The sequence below is a fragment of the Mobula birostris genome, chromosome 20, assembly GCF_030028105.1.
Source record: "Mobula birostris isolate sMobBir1 chromosome 20, sMobBir1.hap1, whole genome shotgun sequence".
Classification (NCBI taxonomy): domain Eukaryota; kingdom Metazoa; phylum Chordata; class Chondrichthyes; order Myliobatiformes; family Myliobatidae; genus Mobula; species Mobula birostris.
The window spans coordinates 955,453-969,476 of NC_092389.1; the positions used below are offsets into that span (position 1 = coordinate 955,453).

At 44.1% G+C, this 14,024-nt stretch overlaps 1 protein-coding gene across 7 annotated transcripts in view; it reads left to right on the plus strand.

Annotated features, from left to right (window-relative positions):
• Positions 1-1,993: 1,993 nt before the first annotated feature.
• Positions 1,994-14,024, plus strand: part of LOC140212725 (proprotein convertase subtilisin/kexin type 7-like) — a 316,994-nt gene continuing 304,963 nt past the window's right edge. For 2 of the 7 annotated variants that reach the window (XM_072283841.1, XM_072283845.1), the window contains exons 1-2: positions 1,994-2,247; positions 9,360-9,430. The gene's annotated coding sequence lies outside the window, so the exon portion shown is untranslated. The remainder of the gene's footprint in view (positions 2,248-9,359; positions 9,431-14,024) is intronic. The other 5 variants (XM_072283842.1, XM_072283840.1, XM_072283843.1 and 2 more) reach the window with 3 other exon arrangements.

The following is a 14,024-nucleotide window of genomic DNA, read 5'->3' on the forward strand; positions in this document are numbered from 1 at the left end:
ATTCAAACTTCCCAGGCAAAAGGGTTTCTCTAAAATTCCCTGTTACATTTATTTGAGATTCTTATACTGGTCATATTTATAATTCATGGTAATACCTTGTATTACAGTTATTAAGGTTATAAAAGGAACAAAAGGGTAACCATATGAGGAATGTCTGGCAGCTCTTGGGCTGTATTCCCTGGAGTTCAGGAGAATGAGGGGGGATCTCATAGAAACATTCCAAATGTTAAAAGGCCTGAACAGATTAGATGTGGCAAAGTTATTTCCCATGGTAGGGGAGTCCAGGACAAGAGGGCACAACTTCAGGATTGAAGGACATCCATTTAGAACAGAGATGCAGAGAAATTACTTTAGTCTGAGGGTGGTAAGTCTGTGGAATTTGTTGCCACGAGCGGCTGTGGAGGCCAAGTCATTGGGTGCATTTAAGGCAGAGATAGATAGGTTCTTGATTAGCCAGGGCATCGAAGAGAATGGGGAGAAGGCGGGGGGGGGGGGGCGGTGAGGATGACTGGAAGAATTAGATCAGCCCATGATTGAATGGCAGAGCAGACTCGATGGGCCGAATGGCCTACTTCTGCTCCTATATCTTGTGGTCTAAAAAGAACACCTCATATTCCTGTTATCACAATTCGCGGCTTTAAAAGGATAACAGGAGGAACTCAGTAAGACAGGTAGCATCTACGGAGAGTAATAACCAGATGATATTTTGGGCTGAGAGTCTTTATCAGGATTGGAAAGGAAAAGGGCAGAATCCATTATGTCACTCTTTTCAAAGCATTAGTCAACTACCACAGCACCAATTAACTAATCTTGGGAAGCGCAAACCTTGGGGTGGAAGAAAGAGAACAGCAGGGAAACTAATTATCTTAGACACCAAGGTCTCAAGCAAGAACTAAACTGGACTCATCCATATGGGAAAATTGAAGTATGAAACACAGGTGGAAATTAGTGAGGGAAAATGGCAGTGACATATATTGTATGCTTTCTTTTGATTCACAAATTTGTTAAGATCTTCACAAACTCTGAAGTGTCAATCAATCTGCAGAAAACAAATTCCAAACACAGCAATTACGAGTTTTTTTTGTGTTTTAAAAATGATTGTACTATATCTTAGCCACAAGAGACTAATCACAAATAAAAGTTTGTAAACCGGATGAATAATTTGATTAGATCTGGCACTGCTTTATGGAAACCCCTGCAATAGTCCCAAGTAACACCCACAAAATGCTGGAGGAACCCAGCAAGTCAGGCAACATCAATGGAGGGAAATAAACACTAATTTACAAAGAAAGAAATAAATCTATTCCATTCAGACAATGCAGGGTCACCGTTTTATGTGGTAGATAATTTGTGTAAAGTAAGCTTATTTATAATCAGATAAACCAGTTAAATGATTGAGAACACAGAGGTGATTCTTCCGCTGTTTTCGTTGCAACTTGTTTCGTGAACTGTATGCAACGCTCTCACACCCGTTCCTACCTGAGTGAACGCGCAGCCCCGACTCCCGGCAGCGATCCACACCGACACTCACACCAGTAGCTCCGCGTCTCGCAGGCAGCACCCGCCGGCCTGCGCGTCCAAACTCAACCGCGTGATTGGATAACCCGATATCAATCACCCTGCAAGGGCGGGCACATGGCTGGAAGGTCATACCCAGCTTTTGCTTCCAAGCCAACGCGGAAATTTACATTTAATTGGATAATAAGGGTGTCAATCATAACAGGTTGTGGGAAATTCTGAATTTGATTCGCTAAAATCTGCATCAGTCATAAAGACCTTGAGTTTGTCACAAACTTCTATTGATCATTACTATTTACTGGATTGCAGTTAAATAATAATCTTATGGAATTAAAAACAAAGGTAAAACTTTTAACTATTGACAACAGTATATGCTCTCTGCCATCTTTCTTGCTGGCGGAAGTGATCATTTGACCAACCATTTCCCCCCCCCCACTGCGGTCTCCACAGTTGCTAACCTGGATCGGAACTGACGTCGCTGTCTGTGCGGGGTGGGTGGGGGGGTCGGGGCAAAAGTGAGTAGGCAAGAGTCTGTGGCTTCCGCGTCCGAATACAATGGCGAGGACGGCAGTCGCGGCCACCTAAGGGAGTGTGACAGGTGCCGGGTGCACAGGGGAGCCAGCTAGCGCCAGTGGCTCTGACCGACCCCCCGTCTCTGCTGTGGGCTGGTCCTAGCACGGCGGTTCCTTCCCTTATCTGTCAATCCTGATGCAACAACCGAACCGGTAGGTGAGTACTTCTCCCCATCTCTGTAGCTAATGGGCCCCCATCCAGGCTGCAATTTCAAGTAAGTTTCTTTTCTCGTGCATCGCTGCAAAGTTTCCGATCTACAACTGGGTGGTAAGTTGGAACAGATCGATTTCAAGCCGATTAGGGTGCATTGCTGTGAATAAAACTTTAATTGTCAAGTCCTGCAACATTTACTGCTCCCGCCGGCATGTTTGGTTTAGTGCAATAGTTTATCAGAACTAAGATTGAAGTCTTATAATTGCAACACACATAAAATACTGGAGGAACTCAGCAGGCCAGGCAGCATCTAGGAAAAGAGTACAGTCAACGTTTCGGGCCGAAATAATTGTAGCAGTTCTTATGTTTTATTCTTCCCAGCCCACACAAATGGGAAAAAAAAATCAGGTTGTCCTTGCACCAGACTGTTACACATCACTGAATATAGGTTATTGTTATATTGTGACTGTTCTAACTGGCTCCAAATGTGGTTGCTTTAAAATGTAACTCAGTTCTGCTATAAATTTTCTCTCAGGTAGTTTCTTAGTCTTAGAGTACCGGTTATTAATTTAGTCATAAACCAAGACGACTTTGTTAGAATTCAGTGAAGCTAGTTTAATTTGAATCCATTTGATATAAATACCTCACATTTTTAAATATATAGTATTTCTGTTTTTTTGCTGTATTTTTAAATCTATTCAATATATGCATGCTGTAATTGATTTATTAATTATTTTTTATCTTTTATATTATATATTGCATTGAACTGCTGCTGCTAAGTTAACAAATTTCACATCGCATGCCAGTAATAATAAATCTGATCCTAAATCATCTTGGGTTTCTCTTTGATGTTTACTATAGTAAATTATGATTAAAATAATAAAAAGATCAACTTGAGCCCTTATTCTACTAAACATCTTTTTATAAAAGCACAAATTATTGTTTTATGTGCTAAATATATTTTGAATTTCTTTCTTTTTATCCTGAGTTATCATTCCCTTCCTCACTCAGCTGCCGCAGTATATTTCACCCCAACTGAGAAGTGATTTAGTTAACTGGGCAGGATACAGTGCACCATTTCTTGGAAAATTATCCTCCTGCCTCCTGGCAGCACAAGTGCTGGAGGAACTCAGCAGGTCAGGCAGCACTTTACGGTTGATGTTTTGGGCCAAGACCCTTTAGCAGGACTGGAGAAAAAAAAGATGAGGGGTAGAGTTAAAAGGTGGGGAGCCCTCTTCCAGCATTTTGTGTATGTTGCTTGGATTTCCAGCAAAGAAATAGGAGCAGGAGTTGGCCATCTGGCCTGTTGAGCCTGCTCTGCTATTCAATAAGATCATGGCTGATCTGACCATGGATTCATCTCCACCTACCTGCCTTTTCCCCACAACCCTTAATTCCCCTACTATGCAAAAATCTAGCCAACCTTGTCTTATTATATTTACTGAGGTAGCCTCCACTGCTTCATTGGGCAGAGAATTCCACAGATTCGCCATCCTCTGGGAAAAGCAGTTCCTCCTCATCTTCATCCTAAATCTACTCCCCTGAATCTTGAGGCTATGTCCCCTAGTTCTGGTCTCACCTACCAGTGGAAACAACTTTCCTGCCTCTATTTTATTTATCGCTTTCATAATTTTATATGTTTCTACAAGATCTCCTCTCATTCTTGTGAATTCCAGCGAGTACAGTCCCAGGTGACTCAATCTCTCCTCATAGGTTAACCCCTTCATCTCTGGAATCAACCTGGTGAACCTCCTCTGCACTGCCTCCAAAGCCAGTATTTCCTTCCTCAAGTAAGGAGACCAGAACTGCACACAGTACTCCAGGTGTGGCCTCACCAGTACCCTGTATAGTTGCAGCATGACCTCCCTGCTCTTCAATTCAATCCCTCCAGCAATGAAGACCAACATTCCATTTGCCTTCTTAATAACCTGCTGCACCTGCAAACCAACCTTTTGCAATTCATGAACAAGCACTCCCAAGTCCCTCTGCACAGCAGCATGCTGCAATTTATTACTATTTAAATAATAATCTGCTCTTTCATTTTTCCTTCCAAAGTGGATGACCTTGCATTTACCAACATTGTACTCCATCTGATAAAGCCTTGCCAATTGACTTACCTATCTATATCTCTCTGCAGACTCTTTGCATCTTCTGCACAATTTGCTTCTCCGCTCAATTTAGTGTCATCAGCAAACTTAGATACACTACACTCGGCCCCCTCTTCCAGATTGTTAATGTACATCGTGAACAGTTGCAGGCCCAGGCCCAACCCCAACCCCTGCGGCACACCGATCGCCACTGATTGCCAACCAGAGAAACACCCATGTATCCCAACACTCTGCTTTCTATTAGTTAACCAATCCTCTCTCCATGCTAATACATCACCCCAACTCTGTGCAGCCTTATATTATGCGGCACTTTATATCAAATGCCTTCTGGATATCCAAGTAAATAACGTCCATCTGCTCCCCTCTATTCACTGCGCTCATCATATCCTCAAAGAACTCCAGTAAGTTTGTCAAACAGGACCTGCCTTTGCTGAATCAATGCTGCGTCTGCCTGATGGATCCATTTCTTTCCAGATGCCCCACGATTTGTTCTTTAATGACAGCTTCAAGCATTTTCCCAACTACAGACGTTAAACTAACTGGCCTATAGTTACCTGCCTTTTGCCCAATCCTTTTTTGAACAGTGGTGTGACATTCGCCATCTTCCAATCTGCCAGGACCTGCCCAGAGTCCTGAGAATTTTGGTAAATTATCACCAAAACCTCTACTATAACTTCTGCCATTTCTTTCAGTAGCCTGGGATGCATTCCATCAGGATCAGGGGACTTATCTATCTTCAGGTCCACAAGTTTACTCAGCACTACCTCTTTAGTGATAGCTATTGTATCGAGGTCCTCGCCTCCCATCACATCCATAATATCTCTCTTTGGCATATTAGACATGTTCTCCACCGTGAAGACTGACACAATATAGTCCTTCAAAGCCTTGGCTATTTCCTCATTACCCAACATCAATTCCCTCTTCTCGTCCTTTAAGGGATCTACATTCGTTTTAGCCACCCTTTTCCACTTGAGATAATTATGAAAACTTTACTATCCATTTGTATATTTTGTGCTAGTTTATTTTCATAATCTAGCTTCCCTTTCTTTATTGCTTGCTTAGTGATCCTTTGTTGCTTTTTAAAGTTTTCCCAATCTTCCAGTTTCCCACTACTCTTGGCGACTTTGTATACAGGAGCTTTTAGTTTGACACCTTTTATTTCCTTCGTTATCCAAGGCTGGCTCTGCCCACCCTTACTGTCCTTGCTTTTAACTGGAATATACTTTTGTTGAGCACTATGAAAAATCTCTTTGAAAGTCTTCCACAGTCCTCAACTGTCCCACCATATAGCCTGTGTTCCCAATCTACACCAGCCAAATCCTCCCTCATCCCATTGTAGTCTCCATTGTTTAGGCATAATACACTGGTTTTAGATCGAACTATTTCACCCTCCATTTGTATGAGAAATTCAATCATACTGTGATCACTCTTTCCAAGAGGATCCCTAACCACAAGATCATTCATTTTACCTGTCTAAGTGCACAAGCCTAGATCTAAGACAGCATGTTCCCTTGTAGGTTCAGTAACATGCTGTTCAAGAAAGCCATCACGGATGCATTCTATGAAGTTCTCCTCAAGACTACCTCAACCAACTTGATTCACCCAATCTATGTGCAAGTTAAAGTCCCCCATGATAACTGCTGTTCCATTCTTACATGCCTCAGATATTTCTCAGTTTATTGCCTGTGCCACTGTAATGTTATTATTCAGTGGCCAATAGACAACTCACAAAAGTGTTTTTTTTCCCCTTTACTATTCCTAGTCTCTACCCAGATGGATTCAACATTCTGCTCCTTAGATCTTATATCATCTCTCACTTTCGCCCTGATCTCATCTTTAATTAAGAGCGATACCCCACCTCCCTTACATTCCTGCCTATCCTTCTGTATTACCTGATATCCTTGGATATTTAATTCTCAATCCTCTCCACCCTGCAACCACGTCTCTGTAATGGCCACTAAATCATACCCCTTTGGACTGACTTGTGCCACACATCACTGCCCTTGTTTCGAATACTACGGGCATTCAGATAAAGTGCCCAAACACTCACAGTGCTTTTAAAGTCTTGTAATCTTTTACTCTTTTGCACTTGACTTTTCTTTACTCCACTCTTACTTGTCTCTTTTTTATCTTTTGCTTTTTCTTTATCTTTATCTGCAGTTTTCCTTTTTACTTTATCCATACTTCTCCAATCTGTTGAACCCACCCCCCCTACTATTTAGTTTAAAGCCCTATCCACAGCCCTAGTTATGCGATTCACTAGGCACAATCCAGGTCCCATCACGGTTCAGGTGGAGCCCGTCCCATTGGTACAGCTCCCTCCTTCCCCAACACTGGGGCCAGTTTCTCATGAATTCAAACCCACTTCTCCCACACCAATCCTTGAGCCATGCATTTAACTCTCTAATCTTCTTGACCCTATGCCAATTTGCACGTGGCTCAGGTAGTAATCCAGAGATTACTACCTTTTTGGTTCTGCTTTCTAATTTAGTCCCTAGCTGCTCAAATTCCCTCAGCAGAACCTCTTTCCTCGTTCTACCTATGTCATTGGTACCCACATGGACATGACAACTGGATCTTTCCCCTCCCACTGCAAATTCCTCTGCAGTTCAGATAAGATGTCCCGAACCTGGGTACCAGGCAGGCAACACAGCTGCCTCGCGATAGAGAACTGTCTATTCCCCTGACTATACTATCCCCAAATCAGAATCTGCAGATTTTCTCTTGCTCCTGTCTCTTGGCGTGACTTTTGGTAATTTTTGCAGAGTGCAGAGTTCAATGTAGTTTTATGAAGAGTATATAGATATTTGTTTGAGTTTTTCTCTTTATCTTCCTATTTATTTACTAGTTCAAGGTGAGAGGGGAAAGTTTTTTAAAGGGGTTTTTAGGGGGAAGTCTCACGTGGATGAAATGAGCTACCTCAGGAAATGGCAAAAGCAGATACAATTACAATGTTTAAACGTCATTCAGAGAGGTAGGTGGTAGGAGAGGTTTAGAGGGATACTGGCCATATGAAGGAAAATGGGACTAGCTTCGATCTTGGTCAGCATATGCCAACCTGTTCCAATAGTGTGTGCCTTTTTGCTTGTTGCAAATTTTTTTTTGTGCAATTCAGTTTCCTCCCAGTGTCACCTCTTATTGCATTGTACTCTTCCTTTCTGACTTGCAAGCAATGTTTTTCTTTGTCTCTCTGCCATGCTGACTTTCTGCGTGAATTTTAAGCCATCTCCACAATTCATTGAAGCACTTTCTAGTGAAAATAAGCAGTGGATCTAAGTAATATCAGAATTTCATGTTCTGGGCTTCTTACTCCTTTTGGACTCATTGGCTTCAATGCACAATCCAAGCAGGCATCCCTGTGCAACATTGTTGTTGTCCTTTAGATGTAGCAGGCCTGTTTCAAAATTATCCTTGGTGTGTACTTTAATACTTGCCCAAGATCACTGAAACAGGTTATCTGGTTATTTAATTGCTGATTGTGATTATTTAATTTCTGTTTGTAATTTGGCTGCTACATATGTCTTGCATTATAAGACATAGGAGCCGAATTAAGCCATTCAGCCCATCAAATCCTCTCTACCATTCCATCATGGCTGAATTATCTCTCTCAATCCCTCTCCTGTCTTCTCCCTGTATTCTTTGACACCCTGATTAATCAAGAACCAACCAACCTCTGCTTTTAAAATATACCTAATGACTTGACCTTCACAGCAGTCCGTGGTAATGAAAAGTGATTGTATTTTAAATACTTAATAGGATGCAGTAAATCCGAACATGTTGGAAGACATCGTATAATGTAACTTTTTTTCTACTTGTACTTTTCCTTTCTGTTCTTTTGTTGAAACCTTGCTAGCTTTCATCTTCTCTTTGAAGCTGTTTATTCATTGATTGGTCAAATGGGCGTGGATGTCCTTTGATACTTCGTTTATTACTGTGACCTGTACAGAGTATAGAATCAAAATTCAAAACTGAAGGCAAATTACTTCAACACCAGTTCCTTGGGCAACTGACATGGCCGATGAGATAAATGTTTGTGATGCCTGAGTGTGTAGGTGGATTGATTTATAGCGAAGGATCAGGAATTTGTCACAGCTACATTGAAAATACATTCAGTGGCCACTTTATTTGGTACAACAGTAGAACCTCGTGTGGTCTTCTGCTGCTGTAGCCCATCCACTTCAAAGTTCGACATGTTGAGCGTTCAGAGGTGCCCTTTTGCACACCACTGTTGTAATGTGTTTTTGCCTACAGAACTGCCGCTCACTGGATGTTTCTTTGTATTTTACACCATTTTCTGTAAACTCTAGAGATTGTGTGTGAAAGGCCCAGGGGCTCACAGTTTCTGAGATACTCAAACCACCCTGTCTGACACCAACTGTCATTCCACAGTCAAAGTCATTTAGATCACATTTCTTCCCCATTCTGATGTTTGGTCTGAACAGCAACTGAACCTTTTGACCATGTCTGCATGCTTTAATGCATTGAGTTGCTGCTACATGATTGGCTGATTTGATATTTGCATTGGTGTACGGGTATATCTAATAAAGTGGCCACCGAGTGTGGATGTGAAATGCATCTTTTTGCATCAGTGGCCAACATAGTCCGAATACGTATTGGGGGCAGCCCGCAAGTGTCGCCATGCTTCTGGCGCCAATATAGCATGCCCACAGCTTACTAGCCCTAATCTGCATGTCATTGGAATTGAATACTTAGTATTCATTTTATAATTTGAGTTTGACCTCATTCTCAGTGTGTTCACAAATATTGTTGTGTCTATTTTGAGCAGTCATGGGTCTGCAATTGTTAGTCCTGATGAAACATTGACTGTCCATTTCTCTCCATAGATGCTGCCTGACCTGTTGAGCTCCTCCAGATCCTTTGTGTGTTGTTCCCATTGGTTGATGAGTTTGCCACTTTACCTTTTGTTAAAGGGAGACCTTGAGACATCCTTGAAATATTTTTTGTTAAAGTCTCTTGCCAGGGCTGAACTTGCTGTTCTTGCTTCAGGCTGTGATGTTGGACAACTGCTGGTGTAACCACCCATTGGAGCTGGAGTACGATCAAGCCTTGAAGCTGAGGTAGTTGCTCTGAGAAGGGCTTTCAGATGCGGGTTTATTCTGTCACTGGTTTTGGAAGATTTGTGATTGAAATGATGGTACATCCCAACTTGGCTCTGACTACGTATCCACGTCCACCCTAATGTCTGGTCCCTGACCTGTCTGTGCTCTGGTTCAAGCATACCTGACATATACTCTTTATCTCCAGCTTGCATTCCTGTCTTCTGATGCTGGCCTATCAGGATTTCTGAAGAATCAGATGCTGGATTATCAGTCTCCCGGTACTGGCAATGGCCTCATCCACTATTGCTTTCATTCAACCTCAGAGTAGTGGGACATCAGAAATGAGGAGGAATTTATTTAGCCAGAGGATGGTGAATCTGTGGAATTCATTGCCACAGGTGGCTGTGGAGGTCAAGTCATTGAGTATATTTAAAGTGGAGGTTGATAGGTTTGTGATTAGTCAGGACATCAAAACTTGTGGAAAGAAGGCAGGAGAATGGGGTTGAGAAGGAAAATAAATCAGCCATGCTTGAATAGCAGAGCAGACTCGATGGGCCAAGTGGCCTAATTTTGCTCCTATGGCTTATGGTATTATGGCCTCTTGTGTGATAGTTATCCAAGTCATTGTATTGCTTAGAGTTGTTCTAGACTTCATTATACTTGTACAAGTTCTTGCCAGTATATGAATGCTTCTCCCTCATTCAGTTTATATCCTGATGGAGGATCTGGGTGCAAAACATTGACTGTTTATTCCTCTTCAATTATGCTGTCCGACCTGCTGAGCTCCTCCAGCATTTCTTGTTTTTTTTAAAGCTAAATGTTTGTTTAATTTATTCATGAGAGAGGGGCATTTCTGGGAAGGTTGGCAGTATTGTCATCCCAATTTGCCCTCAAGAAAATGGTGGTGAGTCACCACTTTGAATGTTCTGCTGTCCTCCTGGGAAACGGGTTCCAGCATGTGAGGTAGGGCAGTGTGACATAGAGGGAACTTGAAGATTGTAGCAGTGCCTTATTCTGCAATGTATGAAGTTGCAGACATTATAAAATGCAATTGTAATAAATTGAAAACAAAAATGGATCAGAATCCGCTTTATTATGACTGACATGTATCATGAAATTAGTTGTTTTGTTTTGTGGCAGCTGTACAGTGCAAAGGCATAAAACTTACTCTCTGATGGTAGTAATGAGAAGAGGGGATGTCCTGGGTGGTGGCGGTCTTTAATGATAGATGCCACTTTCTCAAAGCATCACCTTTTGAAGGTTTTCTCGATGCTGGGAGGCTAGTGCCCATGATGCAGCTGGCTTCAGTCTACAACCCTCTGCAGCCTCTTGCAATTCAGCCTCCATACCAGGTAATGATGCAACCAGTTAGAATGCTCTCCACAGTACATCTGTAGAAATTTGCGTGTGTCTTTGGTGAGATGTCAAATCTCCTCAAACTCCTAATGAAGTATAGCTACTGGTGGGCAGCCTTGGTGATTGCAAAAACAGGTTAGGCCCTGGATAAATCCTCTGAGATGCTGAGTTGAGGCTGCTCACTGCTGACCCCTCTGAGGAATTCCGAATACAGGTGCCCCCCACTTTTCGAACATTCGCCTTACGAAACCTCACTGTTACGAAAGACTGACATTAGTTACCTGTTTTCGCTAACAGAAGATGTTTTCACTGTTACGAAAAAAGCAGCGTGCGAAAAAAATCAGCGCATGATAAAAGACAGTGCACTGCGCACCCCGAGCAGCCGCTCTCCCCGGATTCGGAACTGCATTCTCGCCGGCATTACTTTAACACGTGCCTGTGAGCAGCCGTGATGAGTTCTAAGGTATTGGAAAAGCCTGAAAGAGCTCGTAAGGGTGTTACACTTAGCGTAAAACTAGACATAATTAAGCATTTCGATCGTGGTGAACGAAGTAAGGACTAAGTGAGTTTGGCTTGTGGAAGCTGACGAACATGATGTTGAAGAGGTTTTGGCATCCCATAACCAAGAACTGATAGATGAAGAGCTAATGCAATTGGAAGAGGAAAGGATAACAATCGAAACCGAATGAGTAATGATAAAGTACGACTTTAATTTTGAAAGGGTACGTCGGTTTATGGGATATTTGCAGGATGGTTTGAGTCTTTGTTAAAGAACTGTGTGATAGAAAAATGCGCGAGGCTCAGCAGTCAAGCAAGCCTTCCGCATCAGCCACAGCAGACGGCGAACCTCGACCTTTCACATCGAGGCAGGCAGTCATAGGAGAAGGTGAGCTGCCTGCTCTAATGGAAATAGATGATGAGATGACACCCCAGTGTCCCACCACCCCAACACCCAGGCCGCGGACAGATACCGATTCACGGAGAATGCAGCGGTAGCTGGGAAACACACAGCACATCTTTAAGAAAAAAGCCGAAATAAACATGCTAATTAATTAGGTACCGCCCATCACATAATTGTCGGCCCAGATCAGAGGCGATGCAATCGGCAATCAGTTCTTTAGCTCCTGGGCCCTCAGAGGCTCCATCTTCCTCTCACCCCAACCCTCCCCTCTCCATTGACACCCCCAGCCTCCCCCCTCCCCCCTCTGATCCCAGCTCTCATCCGTGCCGGGTCTTTACCATCCCCTCCGACCTTCAACTGTCGGAGGCAGAATGCTCTGTTCTCAGTAAGGGCCTCACGTTTGTCCCCCTTCGCCCACACCTCAGCGAGTTCCGTGTTCGCCATGATGCGGAACTCTTCTTTCGCCGTCTCCGTCTCCGAGCCTACTTCTTCGGCAAGGACTCTTCCACCCCCACCGATGACCCCTTCTCCCATCTTCAACCCTCCTCTTCTTCATGGACACCCCGCTCTGGTCTTCTGCCTGCTCTGGATCTCTTTATCACTAATTGCCAACGGGACATCAACCGTCTCGACTTCACCGCACCTTGTCCCCATTCTGACCTCACTCCTTCCGAACGCTCTGCTCTCCACTCCCTCCGCACTAATCCTAACCTTATTATTAAACCCGCTGATAAGGGGGGTGCTGTTGTAGTCTGGCGTACTGACCTCTACCTTTCCGAGGCACAGCGACAGCTCGCAGATACCTCCTCTTATTTACCCCTCGATTGTGACCCCACTAAGGAGCACCAGGCCATTGTCTCCCACACCATCACTGACTTTATCTGCTCAAGGGATCTCCCATCCACTGCTACCAACCTTATAGTTCCCACACCCCGCACTTCCCGTTTCTACCTCCTACCCAAGATCCACAAACCTGGCTGTCCTGGCCGACCTATTGTCTCAGCTTGCTCCTGCCCCACCGAACTCGTTTCTGCATACCTCGACACGGTCTTATCACCCCTTGTTCAATCCCTTCCGACCTATGTTCGTGACACTTCTCACGTTCTTAAACTTTTCGATGATTTTAAGTTCCCTGGCCCCCACCGCTTTATTTTCACCATGGATGTCCAGTCCTTATATACTTCCATCCCCCATCAGGAAGGTCTCAAAGCTCTCCGCTTCTTTTTGGATTCCAGACCTAATCAGTTCCCCTCTACCACCACTCTGCTCCGTCTAGCGGAATTAGTCCTTACTCTTAATAATTTCTCCTTTGGCTCCGCCCACTTCCTCCAAACTAAAGGTGTAGCTATGGGCACCCGTATGGGTCCTAGCTATGCCTGCCTTTTTGTTGGGTTTGTGGAACAATCTATGTTCCGTGCCTATTCTGGTATCTGTCCCCCACTTTTCCTTTGCTACATCGACGACTGCATTGGCGCTGCTTCCTGCACGCATGCAGAACTCATTGACTTTATTAACTTTGCCTCCAACTTTCACCCTGCCCTCAAGTTTACCTGGTCCATTTCCGACACCTCCCTCCCCTTCCTAGATCTTTCTGTCTCTGTCTCTGGAGACAGCTTATCCACTGATGTCTACTATAAGCCTACTGACTCTCACAGCTATCTGGACTATTCCTCTTCTCACCCTGTCTCTTGCAAAAACGCCATCCCCTTCTCGCAATTCCTCCGTCTCTGCCGCATCTGCTCTCAGGATGAGGCTTTTCATTCTAGGACGAGGGAGATGTCTTCCTTTTTTAAAGAAAGGGGCTTCCCTTCCTCCACTATCAACTCTGCTCTTAAACGCATCTCCCCCATTTCACGTACATCTGCTGTCACTCCATCCTCCCGCCACCCCACTAGGAATAGGGTTCCCCTGGTCCTCACCTACCACCCCACCAGCCTCCGGGTCCAACATATTATTCTCCGTAACTTCCACCACCTCCAATGGGATCCCACCACTAAGCACATCTTTCCCTCCCCCCCTCTCTCTGCATTCCGCAGGGATCGCTCCCTATGCAACTCCCTTGTCCATTCGTCCCTCCCATCCCTCCCCACTGATCTCCCTCCTGGCACTTATCCGTGTAAGCGGAACAAGTGCTACACATGCCCTTACACTTCCTCCCTTACCACCATTCAGGGCCCCAAACAGTCCTTCCAGGTGAGGCAACACTTCACCTGTGAGTCGACTGGGGTGATATACTGCGTCCGGTGCTCCCGATGTGGCCTTTTATATATTGGCGAGACCCGACGCAGACTGGGAGACCGCTTTGCTGAACATCTACGCTCTGTCCGCCAGAGAAAGCAGGATCTCCCAGTGGCC